The following is a 22,705-nucleotide window of genomic DNA, read 5'->3' as shown; positions in this document are numbered from 1 at the left end:
TTTTAAACATATTCATGATGGGAATTTGATTTCCTGCTTCACAAAATATTATGCTCAGCATAAAGTCTTCCAACTTGTGGGAAACAGGACTACATCGATCCCTTCCGAGGCTAACTTTCATTTATAGCTGTAGCTTCTAACTTTATTACAGCGCTTGGTCAACTCGCCGTTTCCACTACTTCACATTAGCAATAACCTGCAATTGGTTTACTTCTAGGACAGTCTGGGGCTTTTAGTGTAATTGATTGGGTGCCTTTTTTTGGTACCTCTTCAAATGGTTACACCTATCCCAGAGTAATGAGGAGGAAGAGAAAATGGAATGGATCCTTAAATTCTTTTTTAAAATAATCAAAAAAATTAAAAATGATCTTTCCTTCTCTATCTAGAGAATTTGGTAACTCTGAAATGTCAACCACATCACACTAGATTGTTGTTGTTGTTTTTTTCTTTCCCATTCATTGTGCTTGGCTCATTCAATATGGAGACTCGATTTCCACTTCTGGGAAATTTTCTTCTATCATCTCTTTGTTAATTATCTTGTCTTCTCTTTCCTTTCTCTTTGAGAACTAATGATATGCAGATATTGGACCTATTGGATTGAATCTTTTTTGCTTAAGTTTTCTGTATCTATTCTAGTTCTGTCTTTTGGTTCTATTTCCTGGGAGATATTTTTAAACTTTCAGTCCATCTCTTGAATTTTTAAAATGTTGTCAGTTGCATTTTTATTTCCAAGAACATCTTTTGTTCTCTGATCATTCTTTTCTCATTATAACTTGTTCTATAATACTTTATTTAATCTTTCTGAGGATACTAATTCAAGTTTTTATTTTATTTATTTATTTTTTCAGTTCTTGTCAGTTACCAACATTATCTCAAGGGCTTCCTGCAGGGTTGTTTCTTTTTGTTCACCATGGTCTCTTCTTTTCATTTGGAAAACTTTTCTTGAATGTCTGGTGATCCTTGGTTTTGTGTTCATGTTTAAGACTAAAAGGCAGTTGGAGGCTTTATGGGCAAAACGTAGTGCATATGAAGCATGTGCCTTAGAAACCGTTCAAAATCTCTAGAGAGGAAACATAATGTTGGCAGAAAAAAAGGCAAGCCACACATGAATTAATACAATATTAATATTAATTTTACAAACTGAAAAATAAAACTAAATGATGTATGGCTTATGGATATATGTCTGTGTGGCAAAACCATCATAATGGCAAAGGAAACTAAACACAAAATTCAAATAGTACTTACACTTTGGGTATGTGATTGGGGTAAGCATAGTTTCAACTGTTATTGGTTATATTCTAAGTTGGGAAATGAGTTTTATTATCATTTTCATTACTAACACATGTGTACTATATTACATACAGTCTTTTATATGTGTCAGATATTTTGTAATAAAAACGAGAAATTTTGGGGCACCTGGGTGGCTCAGTTGGTTAAGCATCCAACTCTTGATTTCAGCTCAGGTCATGATCCCGTGATCGAGCCCCACATCAGGCTCCCTGCTCAGCGGAGGGCCTGCTTCTCCCTCTTCCTCTGCTGCTCCCCCTGCTTGTGCTCTCTCTCTCTCAAATAAATAAATAAATTTTTTTTTAAAAATGAGAAATTTTGAAGAAAGCTCCTTTCCATCCACCTTGAGAGAGTGGATGTTTGACTGACAGCGTTCTGTGCCTAGAGTGGAGGCATTGACGGCTCATAATCAGGATCCACTTTCAGCTCAGTATACAATTTGAGAAATGACAGCAAGAAATGAATCAGCATGAACAGGTTGGGTTATGCATAATTCCTTTGGAGATGTTCTTGGCACCATGCTCTCTGAAGCCCTGATTGCCCTCTAGCCATGGGTTCTTCCAGACCCTAACCAGTCTTCCCAGTGATGTTTGGCAGATACTTCCACAGGTCCTTGATTACCTGCTGGTCTTAAGTTCCATCCTTTGCCTTCTGCAAGGTGCCTCAGGCACTTCTGCACCACCTTTGCTGCTATTACTCACACATCTCTGTAAGGCATTAAAGGCCAAAACTGTTCGGCTGCACAGGAAATATAGGCGAAAAGAGAAACAGTGGAGTAAAGCAGTGGCTTGGCCAGAAAGGGTGGTGTGGAGATTAGTGCAGGGGAGCAGCATGGCCAGCAGGTGTGCGTCTGCCCTCTGCTCAGTTCTTAGTACTGGAAAGATTCACATGTGCGCGGATGGGTGTGTGTACATGGTTTTTAATATTATAATGTTTGAGACAGACAGTGTCATAATCAGTACATGTGGGGCACTGACAACAAGATACAAATGCCGACTTTCAGTTTCTCCCCAATTTGGGTATTGTGTCCACCTCAGTACCAAGTGGTTCTAAGTCTCAAAACTCAGTAGGGTTTTGCAGAGCAAAATTGTCCCTTTTTGCAAGTGTCCCCCTCTGTAAACACCACACTGAGGCTTTTTCTACCCCTGATATAGCAATTACCGCTTCTTCACTTTCTATCTTGCATAACTACTAAAATCTCTCCTCCACGTTTGACCTATCCCGTGTTCTCTTTCTATTTATTTATTTGTTTATTTAGTTATATTTGAGAGAGAGAGACAGTGAGAGAGTGAGCACAAGAGCGGGGAAGGGCAGCGGGGAGCTGGATGTGGGGCTCAATCCCAGGACTCTGGGATCACCACTGAGCCGAAGGTACCTGAACCAAAGGTAGGTGCTTAACCTACTGAGCCACCCAGGTGCTCCCATGTTCTTTTTTTTTTTTTTTAAAGATTTTATTCATTCACTTGAGAAAGAGAGAGAGCCAGAGCATGAGCAGGAGGCAGAGGGAGAAGCAGGCTCCCGCTGAACAGGGAGCCCAACGCCGGGCTCGATCCCAGGACTCTGGGATCATGACCTGAGCCCAAGGCAAATGCTTAACCAACTGAGCCACCCAGGCGCCCCCATGTTCTGTTTCTTAATGTCGCTTGTGTTTCTTCCTTTTTTCTCACATTAGCAGGGTCTTTGGTGGGAGAGGAGATTGGGGAGGTGTTTAATAAATTTTCTTTAATCAGAAACCATTGTTGAGGCATTTTTGTCTCCCCCCCAGCTTTATTGAGGCCTAATTGACAAATAAAATTTTAAGTTTCTTTTTTAGCAAGATATCTAAGGTGTACAACATGACGCTTTGTTATCCCTATACATCGTGAAAGGATTCCCCCTATGGAGTTAACACTTCCATACCTCACGTGTTTACCTTTTTAAAAAATTTTTGTTAAGAACATTTAAGTTCTACTCTCTTAACACATTTCAGTTATATATGGTATTATCAACTATAGTCAACATGTACATTAGATCTTCAGACCGTATTCATCTTATAACTGAAGGCTTGTACCGTATTTTCTCCACCCACCAGCCCCTGGCAACCTCTTTTGTACTCACTGTTTTTATGAGTTCACTTTTTTTCTCCCCCAAAGATTCTGCTTAAGTGAGATCATGTAGTATTTACCTTTCTCTGTCTGGCTCATTTCAGTTAGAGTAATGCCCTCCACATTAATGCACGGTGTTAAAACCGACAGGACGTACTTCTTTTTTAAGGCTGAAATAGATTCCGCTATATATTTACACACCACATTCTTTATTCACTTATCCGTCAGTGGACATTTAGGTTGTTTCCATGCTGTGGCTATTGTGAATAATGCTGCTATGAACACAGGAGAGGAAATGTCTCTGATATCCTGTTTGCGTTTCTTTTGAATGTGTCCCAGAAGTGGAATTGCTGGGTCATATAGTAGTTCTATTTTTAATTTTTTGAGGAACCTCCCTTCTGTTTTCCACGGAGGCTGCACCAATTTACATTCCCACCAAGTGTGTGCAAGGGTTCGCTCTTCTCCACATCCTCATCAACACTTGTTATCTTTTGTCTTTTTGATGCTAGCCAGTCTAACAAGTGTGAGCTGGTGTCTCATTGTGATTTTGATTTGCATTTCCCTGATGATTAGTGTTGTTGAGCATGTTTTCACATATCTCTTGGCCATTTATTTATGTCTTCTTTTGAGAAATCTCTATTCAGGTCCTTTGCCCACTTTATTTTTTTTAAAGATTTATTTATTTATTTTAGAGAGCATATAGGAATGGGGCGGGGGGGGGGCGGGGGGAGGAGCAGAGGAAGAGGGACAAGCAGACCGCATGCTGAGCACAGAGCCCCATGCAGGGCTCCATCCAACGACCTTGGATGATGCTCTGAGCTAAAGGCAGACACTTACCCGGCTGAGCCACCCAGGCACCCTGAATACCTTATATATTTTGGATGATGTTCAGATATTTTCTCCCCTTCCATAGTTGTCTCTTCTCTCTGTTGATTGTTTCCTTTGCTGTGCAGAAGCTTATTAGTTTGATGCAATCCCATTTGTTTATTTTTGCTTTTGTGGCCTCTGTGTTTGAGGTCATTTCCAAAAAATCATGGCTCACACAAATGTCAAGATTTTTCTCTGTTTTCTTCTAGTGTCTTAACAGTTTCAGTTCTTACATTTAAGTCTTTAATCCATTTTGAGTTGATTTTTACATAAGGAGGGAGATAAGGGTCCCATTTGATTCTTTTGCATGTGCACAATCAGTTTTCCCAACACCATTTATTAAAGAGACTGTCCTTTCCAATTGTGTATTCTTGGCACCTTTCTCGAAGATCAATTGACTATAAATGTATCAATTTATTTCTGGGCTCTCTACTCTGTTTCATTGGGCTCTATATTTGTTTTTATGCCAGTACCATGCTGTTTTAATTACTATAGCTTTGTAGTACATTTTGAAATCACGTAGTGGGATGCTTTCAGCTTTGTTCTTTTTGCTCGATTGCTTTATCTATATGAGGTCTTTTGGGGTTTTGTATGAATTTTAAGATTGCTTTTTGATAAATTTTTATCATTGAAGTAGTCTCATTCTTTGGTAAGGCAATCTTTTGTTAGGTTACGTTTGCAAAACAAAGATATGATAATGAAGATCTTTGTACTGGAGATATGGATCAATCTAATTTATCAGTTAGGTATAAAACCACAGCCCTTCAGTAACCCGAGCCTGTCTTTAAGAAGCTTTGGGATAACAAAATAAAATATTTTTTTTGAACTGTAACTGAGGAGAAGTGTTATTGGTCCCTGAAGTTAAAAAGCTGCCATTGTTCTGTAATAAGATAATTTCATCACTAGTGGTGACATTTTATCTAGTAGCCTAATTCCTGCTTCCACCAGCAGGAATTTCTCTTCTTTTTAACCTGATCAAGTGTCCAATTTTAGAACAACAGATGTCTGAAGCTTGCTTTATACTGATTAGTAATATTTTTTCCTCTAAGTTACATAAGACATTTTTTTTAGTCTCTTGCAACTTGATCATCTGCACCCTTACGGAAATCGCAATGTACCCTGGCTCAGAGTGTTATCTACAAGCACTTACATCTGTCAGGCTTTTGTTCGGAGCCCAGAGCAGGAACGACACATGATACACAGGAAAAGATCCTGTAATCTTACCTATTCTTATGTGACACACCATAGTTTGTCAAGAGTCTTTTGTATTTTAATAGCACCTTTCCAAGAACTTACATTGCTTTCATCTAAACCACCCTGTAACATCCTTAGGGGAAAATAGCATACATTTCTATTTGCAAGGGAAATGGAAAATACTTTGTTTTATACCGGCTTGTCAGATAAATTTTAATATGTCTGGATAGACTTCTGAGGAGTTACTTGTGTGGGACCCACCTTGGCTTTTAGGAACAGGAAAGAAATTCTCAGGGAATTGTTGTGGGCTGGGAAAGAGCAGGAGAGTATTACCAATTACCATTTGAGATGATTTGTGTTTGTGTGTGTGTTGAGGGAAGGGAGAATGGTGATAGAAGAGTAAATAAATGACTTTTCAGATAACCTGAGTAAAAAGCCAAAACAAAAAAGGGACAAATTGGAGACAGGAGGGAACTTCTGGCTTTAAAAAAAAAAAAAAAAAAGGATAGAAGTTCCGGCTTTACCATCTGCCTCCCAATACGCCCTGAAGTGCTGGCCCACAACCATCCTTTTTCTTTAAGAATTTGTGGTGCATGTAATCATAGATTGCCTGGGATTTTGCTTTAAATTATTTAAAAAACATGAATCATTGCAAAGTGGTTAAGAGATTAGACTCTGGAGCTAGGTCAACTAGGACAAATCCTGGTTCCATGACATACTAGCTGTGTGACCATGGACAAGTTACTTGACGTCTCTGTGCCTCAGTTTTGTCATATTTAAGATGGAGATACTGTTAGCATCTACATTTTTTGTTTGTTATGGGTAAGGTACTTAGTCACAGAATTAATACATATTCACTGTAGAAAAGTAGATAATACAGAAATTTAGCAGCAAAGAAGATAAACGTCTCCAATCCTTCACCTGTAGTTAACAACTATTACTATATTGGTATATATCCTTATGTATATTTTTTGTCCACAACATTGAGATCATACTCTTCATGATATTTTTTAACTTCTCCCCTTAATAATTATATCATGAGCCTTTTCCCGTATTACTCAGTTTTCAACATCATTCTGTTTAAAAGACAGAACTACTTTGAGTGAAATATATTGAATATGTTTCAGTTTATTAAACTGTTCCCATAATTATTGAAGCTTTATGTGGTTTCCAGTTTTTCACTTTTACATGTGATACTTCAGTAAACGTTTTTGTATGTTAATCTCACTCTTGAGGTTACTTTCCTTAAAGAGAAATGGAATTGCTAAAGGAAAAGGTAGTTATTTATATTTTTAAAGCTTTTTTTTTTTTTGAAGATTTTATTTGTTTATTTAAGAAAGAGAGTGAGTGAGAGAGAGAGCATGAGCAAGCATGAGTCCGGGGAGAAGCAGAGGAAGAGGGAGAAGCAGACTCCCCGCTGAGCAGGGAGCCCAGTGTGGGGCTCTATCCCAGGACCCTGGGATCATGACCTGAGCCAAAGGCAGATGCTTAAAGACTGAGCCGCCCAGGCGCCCCTATTTTTAAAGGTTTTGACACATATTGCCGAATTGCCTTCCAGAAATTTTTATTAGCAACACGTGTCTGTTTTCTTTGCCCTCTTCTCAGTATTGATTATTCTAATTTTTTTATATTCTGGGTAAAAAAAATTATATCTTTATTGTTTTATTTTTGTTTGATCATAAAGAAGGCCAAACATTTGTGTATGTTTTTAGCTCTTGAATTTCATTCTCTTCTCTGTGTGTGAAATGCCTGTGAATTTCTTTGCACTTTTTTTTTTTTTTTAAGATTTTATTTATTTATTTGAGAGAGAGACAGCCAGGGAGAGAGGGAACACAAGCAGGGGGAGTGGGAGAGGAAGAAGCAGGCTCCCAGTGGAGGAGCCTGATGCAGGGCTCGATCCCAGAACGCCGGGATCACGCCCTGAGCCGAAGGCAGACGCTTAACGACTAAGCCACCCTGGCGCACCCTCTTGTGCACTTTTTTTTTTTTAAGTATTCACTTTCTTATAAGCTATCAGTTTGTATGAGATCTATATATGAAAAGCTATTGCTTGGCTTTGTTAAACCCACAAAGTAAGGTTTCAACAACTTTGCTAATGAATTTAATATTCTGAGGTTGTCTAATTAAGCTTCATCCATGAATTCTTTCAGAGAAAAACTATAAATCAGTTGATATTTATAATACATGGCGTATTATTTATTGATACAACAGGGAAGTCTTTTTTTTTCCTTCTGAATATAACAGATATTTCTGGTAAGTTGATTTATGGTTTGGAGTTTGCTTTGGGTGGAATATGCTTCATTCCTTTTGATGAAATATTATGAATCCTATTTCATGCTACACTTGTGATATCTTGGTAGATTCCTCAGCTATTTACTGGACACTGTCTTAGTATTTAAACTCATAGCCACAGCATTTACGCCCTGTATTTATCAAGGACTCACTGTGTCGATAGGTCAAAAGTCAAGATGGAAGGCACACGGATTTTTGTGATGCTAGAACTGAGGTCATAATACTCAGTATCCAAATGATTTGAAAGATGGGATTCTTAGAAAGATTGGAACCCTTGCAAAAGATTCACACTTCACTGATTCTCTTTGAAGAGTATCACAAGAGCTCACGCTGTGTAGGGAAGATCATTGTTGCTCAGGCCTCCTGCACCCAAAACTCCTGAAAGCATCGCATGTTGGGGAACTCATTCATCTGTGTAGCATTTTGAGGCTTGACCAGGAAGCATATATTTTTGTGAAACCTGGAGCTGATGTGCATTCCCTTAGTGCGGTTTGAAACTTAATTCGTACCTGTAAACACATTTTGCAATTTAAAACAACTGCAAAAATTCCTGTAACACTGACAGAGTTCTTCGGAGTTCATACGGCAGTGTGTATGTTGTTGCACATTCTTTACTTCCCAAGCACCCCCCCCCCCCCCCCCCGCAAATCCCCCCAGATGTCTAAGCAGGCATCGCTGCTGAGCTACTGAGCCGAAAAGCCCTCTAAAAACCATAAGGTAACTCACACCAGGCATCTATGGCTTTGGGTCTCACAGATGATTTTTTTCTTAATAGTTTACCCTCTCTCTCTCTAAAGACACTTCTGAAGTTCTGTTTGGGAGTCTAAATATTCACATTTTACCCAGTAGGCGATAATGAGGGTACTTCTTTTACCTGTCTGGATTTTTTTACTCAAAGTTTAATGAAATATTCTGTGTTACCTAAAACCTTTTATTCAAAAGTGAAAATAGACTATGGGGAAATGTCAAATCTGTATAAATCAGCTGAGCAAAACTCAAGTTCTTACCGTATTATTTATAAATATTTAGATGTTATTTATTTAGGCATGACAAAATGTTCTTTTTTGATGGTTGAATGTGCAGGTTTGCTTAGAATTAAATTTTCAGTTTTAATTTTTCAGAGTGGTGATGACTTTTCCTAGCTAACTTAGTATTTGTCTGGCTGCTTAATCTGAATTTAGAATTTTTAGTATTTAGAGAAATTTTTAAGGCACATCATTTTGTAAAAATTGTATTACAAACTTGTTTCTTCTTGATTCCCCCTCCCTTAGTTTTCATCCCTTTAACTCCTCCACCCTCCAGTTCTGGGGCTGTTTATTTTTCACTTCACGAGTAATGAATATTGACTGAGACTTCTCTTAAAAATTCAACTCTTCCTCGGGGGCGCCTGGGTAGCACAGTCGTTAAGCGTCTGCCTTCAGCTCAGGGCGTGATCCCGGCGTTATGGGATCGAGCCCCACATCAGGCTCCTCTGCTGGGAGCCTGCTTCTTCCTCTCCCACTCCCCCTGCTTGTGTTCCCTCTCTCGCTGGCTGTCTCTGTCAGATAAATAAATAAAATCTTTAAAAAAAAAATTCAACTCTTTCTCAATGACGCACTAAAGCTGTCTCTTATGTTTTAGGTTTTCTTTAGGATAACTGTTAATTATTATTGCCTCACTTTCTTATACCCACCTCAGTAAGTTCCAGAAAGGGAAGAGGAAACACCTGTTTATAAAATGGGGTATTTGAGGGGCTCCTGAATGGCTCATCCAGTTAAGCGACTGACTCTTGATGTCAGCTCTGGTCGTGATCTCAGGGTTGTGAGATCGAGCCCCACACTGGGCTTCATGCTGGGTGTGGAGCCTGCTTAAGATTCTCTCTCTTCCTCTGTCCACCCCTCTAAAACAGAAATAAATTTAAAAAAATATCTGTTATTTGGGATTCTAGTGAATGCATGGATTATTGGGTGGAGACTCCATGTGATACCGAATCACTCATTCTTTCAAAGAAATTGGTGAAGTACCTGCTGTGCCCCAGGCATGTTCTAGTTACAAAATCCGCACAAAGCCCTGCCGTAGATGAAGCTTACATTCTAGAGCTGCACATCCAATATGGTAGCCACGGGCCACATGTGGTTACTGATAAGCATTTAAATGTTGCTAGTGCTGCATGTTGCAGTGATATATTGGGTAAAATAAAATATATAATTAAAATTAATTTTACTTGTTGCTTTTTTTGTGTTTAACATAGCTACTAGACAGTTTTAAGTTGCATATGTGGCTCAATTATATTTCTATTTGATAACTCTGACCTAGAGTATCTTTCAGGAAATGGGTATTAGAGGAGACACTGAATATGAACAAGATAAATATTAGGTGGCCCAAAGTGATAAAGACGAAAGGTTAAAGGGGAAAGCAGTAATATAAGTATTTGTGTGCACTCTGTATAAGATGGTCAGGAAGAGCTCATTGAGGAGTCTCTTTGGGTGAATTTCTGAAGGAAAGAAGGAAGCAAGCCCTGTGAATGTCTGGGGAAAGAGCATTCCAGGTAGAGGAATCAACAAGTGCAAAGGTCCTGAGGTGAGTACACACTGGTATTTTCAAAGAACAGGAGGAAGAGAGGCCATCATGTTTAGAGCAGTACAGAGAAGAATAGGAGACAAGGTAAGAGAGGTCTGGAGTTTAGAGGAGAAATCTAGGCTGGAAAGTCCAATGCTGGAGTTATCAGCACTTGAAAGTAATTTAAGCCATGAGACTGCACAAGACACCTAAAGAATGACTACAGATAGACTGGAGGCCCAAGGACTGAGTCCTGGGACTACCTAACATTACAGGTAAGGAGATGAGGAGGAAGAGCAAGCTAAAGAGGATGGGAAGGAACGGCCAGAAAGATAGGAAGAGAACTAGGTGGGGGAGTGAGAGAGAGAGCAAGAGAGAGAGCGTGTGTGTGTGTGTGTGTGTGTGTGTGTGTGTGTGTCTGTGCGTGTCTGTGCGTGTTTTCCCGGAAGCCAAAGCAATGTCAAGGAGAAAGGATCTATTTCCTCAAATGATGCTAAGGGGTCAAGTTGGTGGAAAATTGAGAAGTGACATTGGAGTTTAGCAATGTGCAGATCACCAGTGACCTTGTACGAATTGTACTGGAGTGATGGCGTGAAAGCCTGATTGGAATGGACTCAAGGGAGAGGAGAGAAATCTGTAGACCACTCCTTTAAGGGGTTTTCCTATCTAAGAACAAGATTTGTCTCCCCCTTTAAGTCATCTTTCATGGACATTCCTCAGCAGTTTTTAGTTGTCTTCGTATAGGGAGTGTCCATTTCTTAATAAATTTACTCTTTAGGTGTATTTTACTTCTTAAAAATTATTGAAGTATAATTAACATACGGTGTTATATTACTTTCAAGTGCACAACATAGTGATTCAACAATTCTATACATTATTCAGTGCTCACCATGGTAAGTGTAGGCGCCATCTGTCACCAACAACATTATTACAAATTGTTAACCATATTCCCTATGCTGTTCTTTTCATCTCTGTAACTTATTTTATAACTGCAAGTTTGTATCTCTTAATCCCCTTTATCTATTTCACCTATCCCCACACCCACCTCCCCTCTGGCAACCATCAGTTTGTTCTCTGTATTTGTTTGTTTCTTTGTTTGTTCATTTGTTTTGAGTTTTAGATTCCATAAATAAGTGAAATCATATGGTATTTGTCTTTCTCTAACTTATTTCACTTAGCATAATGCGTTCTATATCTATCCATTTTGTTGCAAATGGCAAGATCTCATTCTTATTTATGCCTGAGTATATGTGCTGCCAAAGCAAGCACTATTTATGGCTGAGTAATGTTCCATTGTGTGTGTGTGTGTGTCTATCTATCTATCTACCTACCTACCTACCTACCTACCTACCAGAACTTCTTTATCCATTCCTCTATCAGTGGACACTTGGGTTGTTTCCATATCTTGGCTATTGTAAATAATGCTGCAATAAACATAGGGGTGCATATATCTTTTTAGATTTATGGAATCTAATGTGATTCTTAAGTCTCCTTTTATTGTTACTTGCCTGTTCATTCTCTCTCTTTTTCCTTTTGAACTATCTTTTGATGAAACGAGGCTTTTTGTCCTATAGAGCTTTACACCTCTTGGATTTTACTGGTTGTGTCCTTGTCGTGTCATTTAAAATATTTTTCCTGTCCCCAGTACTTGTAAATTGGCAGTTGGGTCTTGAAGTTGGTCACGTGCAAGCTCAATTTATTGCAAGACTACTTCATAAGAGGTGGTGTGTTTTTATCAGAAGGCACGTACTGTCTGTTTTTTTTCTCTCGCTTTTAGCAGCCACTGATGCTTTAAGTCTAGATCCATTAATCCTTTGAGTGTTGCTAAATGGATATTCTGATTGCATCATTCCTTCTTTATTTATTAGCTGAAATGTAAAGAGATACTTTATCTCATTTACTATTTGGTTACTAGTGGTGCAGTTTGTAGTAAGACAGGCAGGATAAATCTTAATTCTTTCTATATCAATTAGATTTTTTAAAAAAAATTTTAGAGATGGGGGAGGGGCAGAGGGAGAGAGAATCTTAAGCTGGTTCCATGCCCAACCCAGAGCCCAACACAGGGCTTGATCTCACAACCCTGAGATCATGACCTGAGCCGAAATCAAGGGTTGGAGGCATAACCAACTGAGTCACCCAGGTGTTTTTATAGGAACTTACTTACAGTACAACTAGTCCAAGAGAGTCTGTTGCACAGAGCACAGTGCCTTTTGGAATACCTCATTTAAAAATATATATATTTTATTTATTTCTTTGAGAGAGAGAGAACCCACAAGCAGGGAAAGGGGCAGAGGGAGAGGGAGAAGCACACTCCTGCTGAGCAGGGAGCCCGATGCAGGGCTCCATCCCAGGACCCTGAGATCATGACCTGAGCTGAAGGCAGATGCTTAACTGGCTGAGCCACCCAGGCGCCTCTGGAATACCTTCTTGGAATACCTTTCTTTCAAGTAAATGTATAGAGATTTTTGCACAAGGTCCTATAGATGATGGATTAGTTAAGAGGTCAGGTAGTTCTGGGGTGCGTGGGTGGCTTAGGGCCATGAGTTCAAGGCCCACATTGGGGGTCAAGTATTTCCACCTCCTGTTTCTTCTAAATGAGGAATAACCCTCCTTCCCTCAGCTCTTCCTTCTTCCCTTTCATCTCCACACACATAAATATAGATGCATCTCTCTGTATGCACAGACACATTACCTAGAGTTCCAGAACAGCCCCATACCGTCAAAGTCTAGGTAACTGTGATTCTGCCCAGAGCTAGTAAATTCATCCCGGGTCCGAAGGTGGAGGAGCCTGCAGAGGAGTGGGGACGTGTGTTTACTGCGGGTCATTGGCTTCCCAGCTCTTCCGTTGTCTTTGGTAGTAGTTCTGCTTCATTGTGCACCTGTCAAAAACTTGCTGGGGCCTTTACTCTTAGCTCCTCTTAGGATTGCTGTGCCAGGAGTATGAATGCATTGCTTGTGGATTCTTCCGGAAAACCTCAGAGTGAGTGTGCTGATATGAACCTGGCTCCACGTTATGAAGAGGGAGTCCTATCGCCGCCACCATCTCAGCGTCTCACCGGGTCTCCCCATCTGGCTCTCTTTGGCTATGCGTGGCTTTCTGTGCAAGCCAAGGCGAATCATGTTGTTTCAGGCCATCTGCCCCACCATTTCCCTCTGGAAAGCAGAAAAAATCATTCCGTCCCCTGCCCCCACGTCTGCGGATTGCTCAGGCCAGCTTGCTGTATTATGTCTCGGCCCTGTGAGACGGTTCTGCTCCGCCAGATGCCTGGGCTCACACCTGGTGAGGAAAAGCCCCAGAGGAAGAGAGGCCACTGCCTGCTCTCTGATCTCTCATCCGTCTTTCTCGTAGCCACTGAGCTTGCTCTGTGTTGTCACTGTGCGTTGCTTATACTTTTTTGTATTTAATAGAGTTTTTAAAAATCAGACATTATTAGATTTTTTTCCTAACCTGGCATCCTGAATTTCAAATTGAGGCATATGATGAGTTTTCCCTTCCTTGCCTATGCTTTTTACCTTAATGTAAGTACTGCTGTAGGGCTAGAGAATTTATTAAAAAGTGTATGTTTGTTACATCATTTGAAACATTTTACTTTAAAGGTGTTACTTCGTTTTTCTTTGCTTTTTAAATCTCATCTTTATTTTTTTAAGATTTTTTTTTAAAGATTTTTATTTATTTGACAGGGAGAGAGAGCGCGTGCGCACAAACACGGGGATTGGCCGGCAGAGGAAGAAGCAGGCTCCCTGCTGAGCAAAGATTTTTTTTGCAAAGATTTTTTTCTCTTAAGTAATCTCTACACCCATTGTGGGGCTTGAACTCACAACCCTGAGATCAAGAGTCACATGCTCTGATGACTGAGCCAGCCAGGTGCCCCAATCTCATCTTTATTCTTAGCCTTCTAGGGTTAACTAACTTTAAGTCTCACCAGAAAATTTCTGTGTACCAAAGACATAGTATTTATTATAATCTAGTGTACTAAGGTTATTTTGAAAGTAGCATCTAACATTACCAATGCAAATGGTTTTTAAAAACTTTGTGTTCCAATCACCCGTCGGTCCTTTTAATGATGAGACTCAAGGCCTAAATAACCTGACAACTTAACGCCACGAGGTGTGTCAGCTCTTGCCAGCTAGCCCACACCATGCTGTTGCACAGCTCGACCCACTTCCTTTGCTCTTTTTCCCTCCCATCCCTCAAGCTGTCTCCAGCTTGAAGTACAGAATGTACAGTGGTCCGCAAATAGATATCATCGAGTTCATGGAGATATTTTCATCTGGAGGAACTCAAATATCAATAATTTATAGAATTTTTTCCCTCTTCTTTGTTTATCTGAAAAATTGCCCACTACATTGTTACAATGAACATAGTCTAGAAACATAGTGTTAATTTCCTTTTTAAGTGGCCTCCTTTGCAGCATACACTGAAGAGATCTGCTTTAACTGTATTCTTAACCCGTTCCGAATTTTTGTACTTTGAGTCAACCATAAAAGAAAGTCAACCTAAAGTGAGAAATTTATCTCATTTATAAATTATCAGAAAGCAACAATCTGACAGTCTCTATGTAAATGCGAGTAGATACATGGAAACACAACTTATTTAGGAAACAAATCCTAGGAACCCAAACTTAGGATCTAGACATTTCCTATTTAAACAAAAATAGGAAAAGATGGGAGAACACATGGCTCTCATTCCATGCTTATTTTCATATTAAGAGTTGCTATACTCTAAATTCTGTGAAGCTGAGAGAAGAAAGCAATTTAAAACGCACTTATTTCAGTTGAATCTGTATGTTGGTATCTGTACTGGCATGCATATGATTGGAACATGGAGAGTTGAGTCAGCACCCTTGTTTCTGGTCAGTTGCCAGAAATAAAGACATCAAAGGAAATAGATAAACTGGGCAGCAAATCAAAGCTACATGGGTTTTTCATTTAGTAGTTATTCTAGGTCTGTCCACAGCTTTTCTAAATGAAGTTGTCTCTCCCCCAGTCCCCTTGACAAAGGACTCCCCGCCAAGTAGACTAGTTGTTCACTCTTGTTACCTTTACATTTGTACATGTGTAGAATTTTTTTTGTAGGACAGATTCCCACATGTGAAAATGTTCCAAGGGAAAGAACACTTACTTTAAAAAAAATTTCTCTCTCTCTCTCTCTTTTTTAAGATCCTATTTATTATTTATCTGAGAGAGAGAGAGAGAGTGTGTGCGCGAGAACAAGCAGGGGGTGTGGCAGAGGGAGAGGGAGAGGGAGAAGCAGGCTCAGCATGACTTGGGGCTGGACCCTGGGATCAGGACCTGAGCCAAAGGCAGATATCTAACCAGCTGAGACACCCAGGCACCGCAGGAGTGAACATTTACAGGTTTAACAGATACTGCCAAGTTGTCCTCTAGAAAGGTGGTACCCACGTGCAAGTGAAAGTGAGACCAGCCACTTGTAATGAACTACCGCTGGGCTGTGTGGGGGGAGGGGAGATAGATAATCCTGAGGTTTTGCCAGCAATTTTCTAGTCCAGAAGTTGATTCTTGGAATGGTTATAAGCTGTTGCAGACAGTGTTAAACAAGATACAAATGTTCTTAGAAAAGAACATTTTCGTAAATACTTTTAAAATGAAAATATAATTGTATTAGAGAATCTTTAAAAATAATGCATAATCCTACTCTTAAAAGATTTTCATTTTTGCAAATTACCATCTAATGTATTTATTTTCCATGTCATAATTAGTGTATATGTATTTTCATATCTTAGTTTTTTCACAGAAGTGTCTCATAAGCTGTTTTCTGTTTCTACGTATCTTTCATAATGGTCACTTAAAAGCTGCATAATGCTGCATTATGTTACTGTATCAGTAATTTGCTAATTCCGTCCTTAATGTTGAACATTTAATATACAACCAAATACTTAAACTCTGTGTTTTTAACTAATAAGATTTATTGGTTTGTTCAGACTTTAAGTGTAATATAGTTCATTAAAAAAAAAAATTAGGGGGGCGCCTGGGTGGCTCAGTCAGTTAATCATCTGCCTTTGGCTCAGGTCATGATCTTGGGGTCCTGGGATCGAGTCCCACGTCTGGCTCCTTGCTAAGCAGGGAGGCTGCTTCTCCCTCTCCCTCTGCCCCATACCACCCCCCGTCTTGTGCTGTCTTGCACATGCATTCTATCTCAAATAAATAGGTCTAAAAAAATTAGGAAGACACACACAAAAAAGGAAGACACACACAGAACTCTTCCTATAACCTTTGTTAGTGAACTCTGTGAGCATTGTGATAGATTACCTTCCTGCCTTTTCTTAATATTTTATTTCTTTATTTTAGTTTATAACTATACTGTGTAAAACATATTTCTTTTTTCCATTTTCTAAATCCTTTTAAAAGGGTTTAAATTAAAATTTTTTCCCTTTTTATTTTATTTTTAAGATGTTATTTGTCAGAGAGAGAGAGAGAGAGCACAAGCAGAGGGAGTGGCAGGCAGAGGGAGAAGCAAGCTCCCTGCTGAGCAAGGAGCCCAATGTGGGTCTCGATCCCAGGACCGTGGGATCATGACATGAGCTGAAGGCAGATGCTTAACCAACTGAGCCACCCAGACATCTCTTTTTCCCCTTAAAAAAAAAAAAGTGTTTATTTTCTCAACTATAAAAGTAGTTTGAAACTGTTATAGGGATTGGGAAATACTCCCAAGCATTCATAATCCTATTACCCAGTGGCAAACACCTTTAACATTTTCATTTATTACCTTCACGTTAAAAAAAAATATTTGAGGTATTATACCATCAATGGTTCTTAATTTGGGGTGACCATGGACCCTTTTATGAATCTTTAAAAATCCAAATTAAGAACTCTTGTGTACATAAATATACGTAACTCTTTTTTTCTTATCGTTGTGAACTCTTACAAATCTCTAAATTTGCTGATTGTTATGGGTTGAATTGTGTCCCCCCCAAAAATTCATATGTGGAAGTCCTAACTCTCATTGCCCTTTATTGTGACCTTATTTGGAGATAAGGTCTCTACAGAGATAATCAAGTTAAAGTGAAGTCATTAGGGTGGACCCCAATGCACATGCCAGGCATCTCTATAAAAAGAGGAAATTTGGAGATAGATATATGCACAGGGAACTCGCAGCACATGGACAGCGATGATGGCCACATACAAGTCAAGGCGAGAGGCCCGAGAGGGGTCCTTCCCACACTGTTCTCAGAGGGAAGTGATCCTACTGGCACCTTGATTTCAGACTTCTAGCCTCAGAACTGAGACAGTAAATCTCTGTTGTCGAAGTCACCCATTTGTGGTACTTGGTTACGGCAGCCCTAGCAAAGCAATACACTGATTTTATCATCTTACAGGATATAGACCTTTGGATAAGTACTTTGTGCCAGGCACTGTGCCAGATGGTGGGAATACTAAGTCGGTGAAGTCACGTTCGCTGTCTCTACGGTGGTGAGGTTGGCAATAAGGTGTAGAACCCTGGGATCGGGCTAGGATGGGCAGTGCATAGAGCATCTTAGGAGCCCAGAGCTGGGACATGGTGAGGGCCAACTTCCCCTCGAGAAGGACCACGTGAGCTGAGTTTTGAAGAACCAAGAGGAGCCTGTTCATTCTATTGTTGAACATTAGCGTGTTCTCAGTTTCCTGTGTGTTTGGATTATTTCTTTCAGGTAGATTCCCAGTAATGCACTACTAAGATAAGGATGTGAACCTTAAGACATCATTTTTAAGGCAATGTAATATTCTACCAGATGGAGGTTTCCTGGTTTATTGAATTCTACTTTTTTACTGGATAGAAGTTTCCCTGATGTTCTGTTTCCAGTGTTTTGCTGTTATAAATAATCATGTAGTGTATATCTTTTTTGTGTGTGAAGCTTTTTCGATAATTAGAATTATGTCCTTAGCCATAGAGTCCTAGAAATAGAATTACATTATCAAAAAGGTCAAATTGGTTTTCAGAAATGCTGATTTACATTCCCATTATTAATCAAGTGAAATCTATTAAATCAGTTTGATTTATTATAGTCTTATATAATTTGGGGTCTGGGAAAATAGAATTCAGTGTTTCCCTTTTTTGAAGGCTAAACCCTTCCTAGGAATCAAAGTGCCATTTGTATCACTTGGGTTGAAAGAACGCCTCTTCCTTAGGTTCCTTTCTTCATCTGAAATAACCTGCTGGAATGGCATTGTCCCATCACAGACTTGCCTACACAACTTGTGCCCTGGTTTCTAACCAGTAGATGTGCGCACTGGCCTCTGTTTATACTCTCTTCACTCACTGTCCATCTCGAATGTAACGATCGAAGATCAGCCTCCGAGGTAGTGGTTTCATTTCTCTCCTGAGCTTCTTTTGCAATGACTCTTGTACTCTCCACTCTGCTAGTCTCCAGATCCCACTTATGTTGGCAGCATATCTACTGTAATAGAATAACAAAAAACCACGATCGTGGTGACATGCTGGGAAAACGGACTCAAGTCAGGAGTGATGGCATTCTGTCTCAGCGAGAGGAGAGTTTGCTAGCAAGCACCGCATTGTTTCCTTCATTTTGTTTATTTTTATTTTTTTTATCAAATTGATGTATATTTGCTCTTAGTTCTCATTTTATATGATGTCTTCTATTTCTTTTTTTTAAATTAACATATAATGTATTATTTGTTTCAGGGGTACACGTCTGTGATTCATCAGTCTTACACAATACACAGTGCTCACCATAACACATACCCTCCCGAGTGTCCATCACCCAGCCACCCCATCCCTCCCACCTCCCTCCACTCCAGCAACCCTCAGTTTGTTTCCTATGATTAAGAGTCTCTGATGATTTGTCTCCCTCTCTGGTTTCGTCTTGTTTCATTTTTTCCTTTCTTCCCCTATGATCCTCTGCCTTGTGAGATCATACAATAATTGTCTTTCTCTGATTGACGTATTTCGCTTAGCATAATACGCTCTAGTTCCATCCATGTCATTCCAAATGGCAAGACTTCATTTTCCTGATGGCCACATAACATTCCAGTGTGTGTGTGTGTGTTTGTATACACACATCTTCTTTATCCATTCATCTGTCATGAACATCAGGGCTCTTTCCATAGTTTGGCTATTGTGGACATTGCTCTTATAAACATTGGGGTGCAGGTGCCCCTTGGGATCATTACATTTGTATCTTTGTGCAACTGCTGGGTCATAGGGTAACTCTATTTTCAACTTTTTGAGGAACCTTCATACTGTTTTCCAGAGTGGCTGCACCAGCTTGCATTCCCACCAACAGTGTAGGAGGGTTCACCTTTCTCCTCATCCTCGCCAACATCTGTCATTTCTTGACTTGTTAATTTTAGCCTTTCTAACTGGTGTGAGGTGATATCTCATTGTGGTTTTGATTTGTATTTCCCTGATGCCGAGTGATGTTGAGCACTTTTCCATGTGTCTGTTGGCCACTTGGATGTCTTCTTTGCAGAAATGTCTGCTCATGTTTTTGGCCCATTTCTTGATTGATTATTTGTTCTTTGGGTGTTGAGTTTGATAAGTTCTTTATGGATTTTGGATATGAACCCTTTATCTGATATGTCATTTGCACATATCTTCTCCCATTCTGTCAGTTGTCTTTTGGTTTTGTTGACTGTTTCCTTTGCTGTGCCAAAGCTTTTTATCTTGATGAAGTCCCAATAATTCGTTTTTGCCCTTGCTTCCCTTGCCATTGGCAACGTGTCTAGGAAGAAGTTTCTGTGGCTGAGGTCAAAGAGGTTGCTGCCTGTGTTCTCCTCAAGGATTTTGATGGAGTCCTGTCTCACATTTAGGTCTTTCATCCACTGTGAGTCTATTTTTGTGTATGGTCCAGTTTCATTCTTCCATGTGTCGCTGTCCAATTTTCCCAATACTATTTGTTGAAGAGACTGTCTTTTTTTCCATCAGATATTCTTTCCTGCTTTGTTGAAGATTAGTTGACCATCGAGTTGAGGATCCATTTCTGGATTCTCTATTCTGTTCCATTGATCTGTCTGTTTTGGTGCCAGTACCATACTGTCTTGATGATTACAGCTTTGTAATAGAGCTTGGAGTCTGGAATTGTGATGCTACCAGGTTTGGTTTTCTTTTTCAACATTCCTCTGGCTATTCGAGGTCTTTTCCGGTTCCATACTAATTTTAGGGTTATTTGTTCAAGTTCTGTGAAAAAAGTTGATGGTATTTTGATAAGGTTTGTGTTAAATGTGTAGATTGCTCTAGGTAGCATAGCCATTTTAACAATATTTGTTCTTCCAATCCATGAGCATAGAACGTTTTTCCATTTCTTTGTGTCTTTCTCAATTTCTTTCATGAGTATTCTATAGTTTTCTGAGTACAGATCCTTTGCCTCTTTGGTTAGATTTATCTTATGGTTTTGAATGCAATTGTAAATGGGATTGACTCCTTAATTCTCTTTCTTCTGTCTCATTGGTGTATAGAAAATGCAACTGATTTCTGTGCATTGATTTTATATCCTGCTACTTTACTGAATTCCTGTATGAGTTCTAGCAATTTTGGGGTGGAGTCTTCTGAGTTTTCCTCATAGAGTATTACGTCATCTGCAAAGAGTGAAAGTTTGACTTCTTTGCCGATTTGGATGCCTTTTATTTCTTTTTGTTGTCTGATTGCTAGGCTAGGACTTCTAGTACTATGTTGAACAGCAGTGGTGACAGTGGACATCCCTGCAGTGTTCCTGACCTTAGGGGTGACTCTTGATCTCAGAGTTGTAAGTTCGATACCCATGTTGGGTGTAGAGATTACTTAAAATCTTAAGAAAAAGAAAGTGATTGTGAGTACCGGGGGTACCTGTCTGGCTCAATAGGTGGGACATGCAACTCTTGATCTTGGGGTTGTGAGTTCAAGCCCCACATTGGGTACAGATATTACTTAAAAATAAAATCTAACAAAAAACAAAACAAAACAAAGTAAGTGTGAGTACCAGATGACAAACATCAAGGAATGAAGACTATTCTGTAATCAGTTTAGTATTTTAAATGTGGTAGCCTGCCTCGCAAAATTAATTGATGTGAAATCATAATCAATGTAATTTTTAAAATGCCCCACTCACTAATTGCTTTTTAAAAACTTAATTTCTGAAATCAGAAAAAAGCAAAGTTATACCTATTTTAAACATAGAAGTGTACAATGTGAAAGTGTATCTCTATTTCTGTCCCCCAAAGATAAGCAACCATGGTCTGCAATACAGGATATGTTTCTCTAAATTTTTTCCCTAGCATTTGAAAAATATAATGATGCTTAACCTCACTAACAGAAAATAAAATACAGAGTGACCAAGAATCAGATTCCCCGCCCATCCCACACCCCCCATCAAGTTCTCAAAGATAAAACAGGTAAGAAAATGGGTACTCCCATATGATGTTGGTGGGAGTATAAATGGGAACAATCTACTTGGAGGGTAATTTGTCAATAATTGCCAAAGTGTTTTTTTTAATTGCCAAAATTTTATATATACGTACGTACCTTGCGCGTATCCTCTGCTGACTCTAGAAAAATAAGAAAGTCGGTAACTTTTACAACAATGTTATTTGGTTATAACAATGTGCTGGTGGTGGTGCTGGTGGTGATAGCGGTGCTGGTGTCTTCTGCTATATGAGGAGGCTGGAAGAAGTCATATTCGAGTCAGCTTTGTACCCAGCCAGAACAGTGCCAGGGGGCAGTGTGGGTCAAAGCAATTCTCATGATTCTTTCTCAACATAGGCAGAAAGGTCAGCTTCCCAGGGGAGGAAGGACTTTGACCATTCCCTTCCGAAGTTGGAAAAAGTCAGGGGCCCACACAGGTCCTTGCAGACACATTCAGAAGGCACTCCCTAGGAACTCCCTCCTTTTCTCTGCTTCTAAGTCTGAAACCAGCAGTGAGATTCTGCCCTATGAAATATTCATAAAATTCAATTGCCCGTAAAATATTTTCTAAATGTAAGTGCCGTAAGTGACCCAAATTATATTAGCAGCTTTTTGAGAAATGGAGAGAGAAAGGAGAAAGAATTTAAGGGAATGGGTTCCAGGGAGCCAGCCTTGGCATTTTCAAACCATAATAAATGGGTCGTGGATCTGCATTGTGTCATTTCAGAAATGACTAATGCTTGGACTGTATTCGATCATTATCAGAGTGGCCCATCCCAATGTAAATCAGTCTTTCTACATTACACAGACTGAGTGCCCCCTTTTTTAAATCTGTATTTTTATTTCATAGTCATTTTGTTTCCAGCTCTAAAAATCCTGAGAATCTGTACTCAAGGTGACCTTCTCACATCAGAAGCCAGGGAAGCCATGGAAGCCTGGTTGGCCTCCAGGCAAGAATTCACCCCAAACAGGGCCCTGCAGGCAACTCCCCTTGCCGCTGATTGATGCGGGACCAGAGATGTTCATTGTTAGAAAACGCTCGTGAGCTTATGCAGATGCTATCTCCATCCAACCATCAATCCTTTGTTCTGCTGTCTGCAGCCCCCAG

General features: G+C 39.6%; 1 protein-coding gene across 1 annotated transcript in view; it reads left to right on the top strand.

Moving 5' to 3' along the window:
* The window catches only part of ANKRD6 (ankyrin repeat domain 6), a 179,768-nt gene that overhangs the window by 21,638 nt on the left and 135,425 nt on the right, over window positions 1-22,705 (top strand). The gene's annotated exons all lie outside the window — the stretch shown is intronic.

This window comes from Ursus arctos, unplaced genomic scaffold (genome assembly GCF_023065955.2).
Source record: "Ursus arctos isolate Adak ecotype North America unplaced genomic scaffold, UrsArc2.0 scaffold_13, whole genome shotgun sequence".
Taxonomy (NCBI): Eukaryota; Metazoa; Chordata; class Mammalia; order Carnivora; family Ursidae; genus Ursus; species Ursus arctos.
Note: the sequence above shows the minus strand (reverse complement) of the source record. Positions and strands in the feature narration are given on the sequence as shown.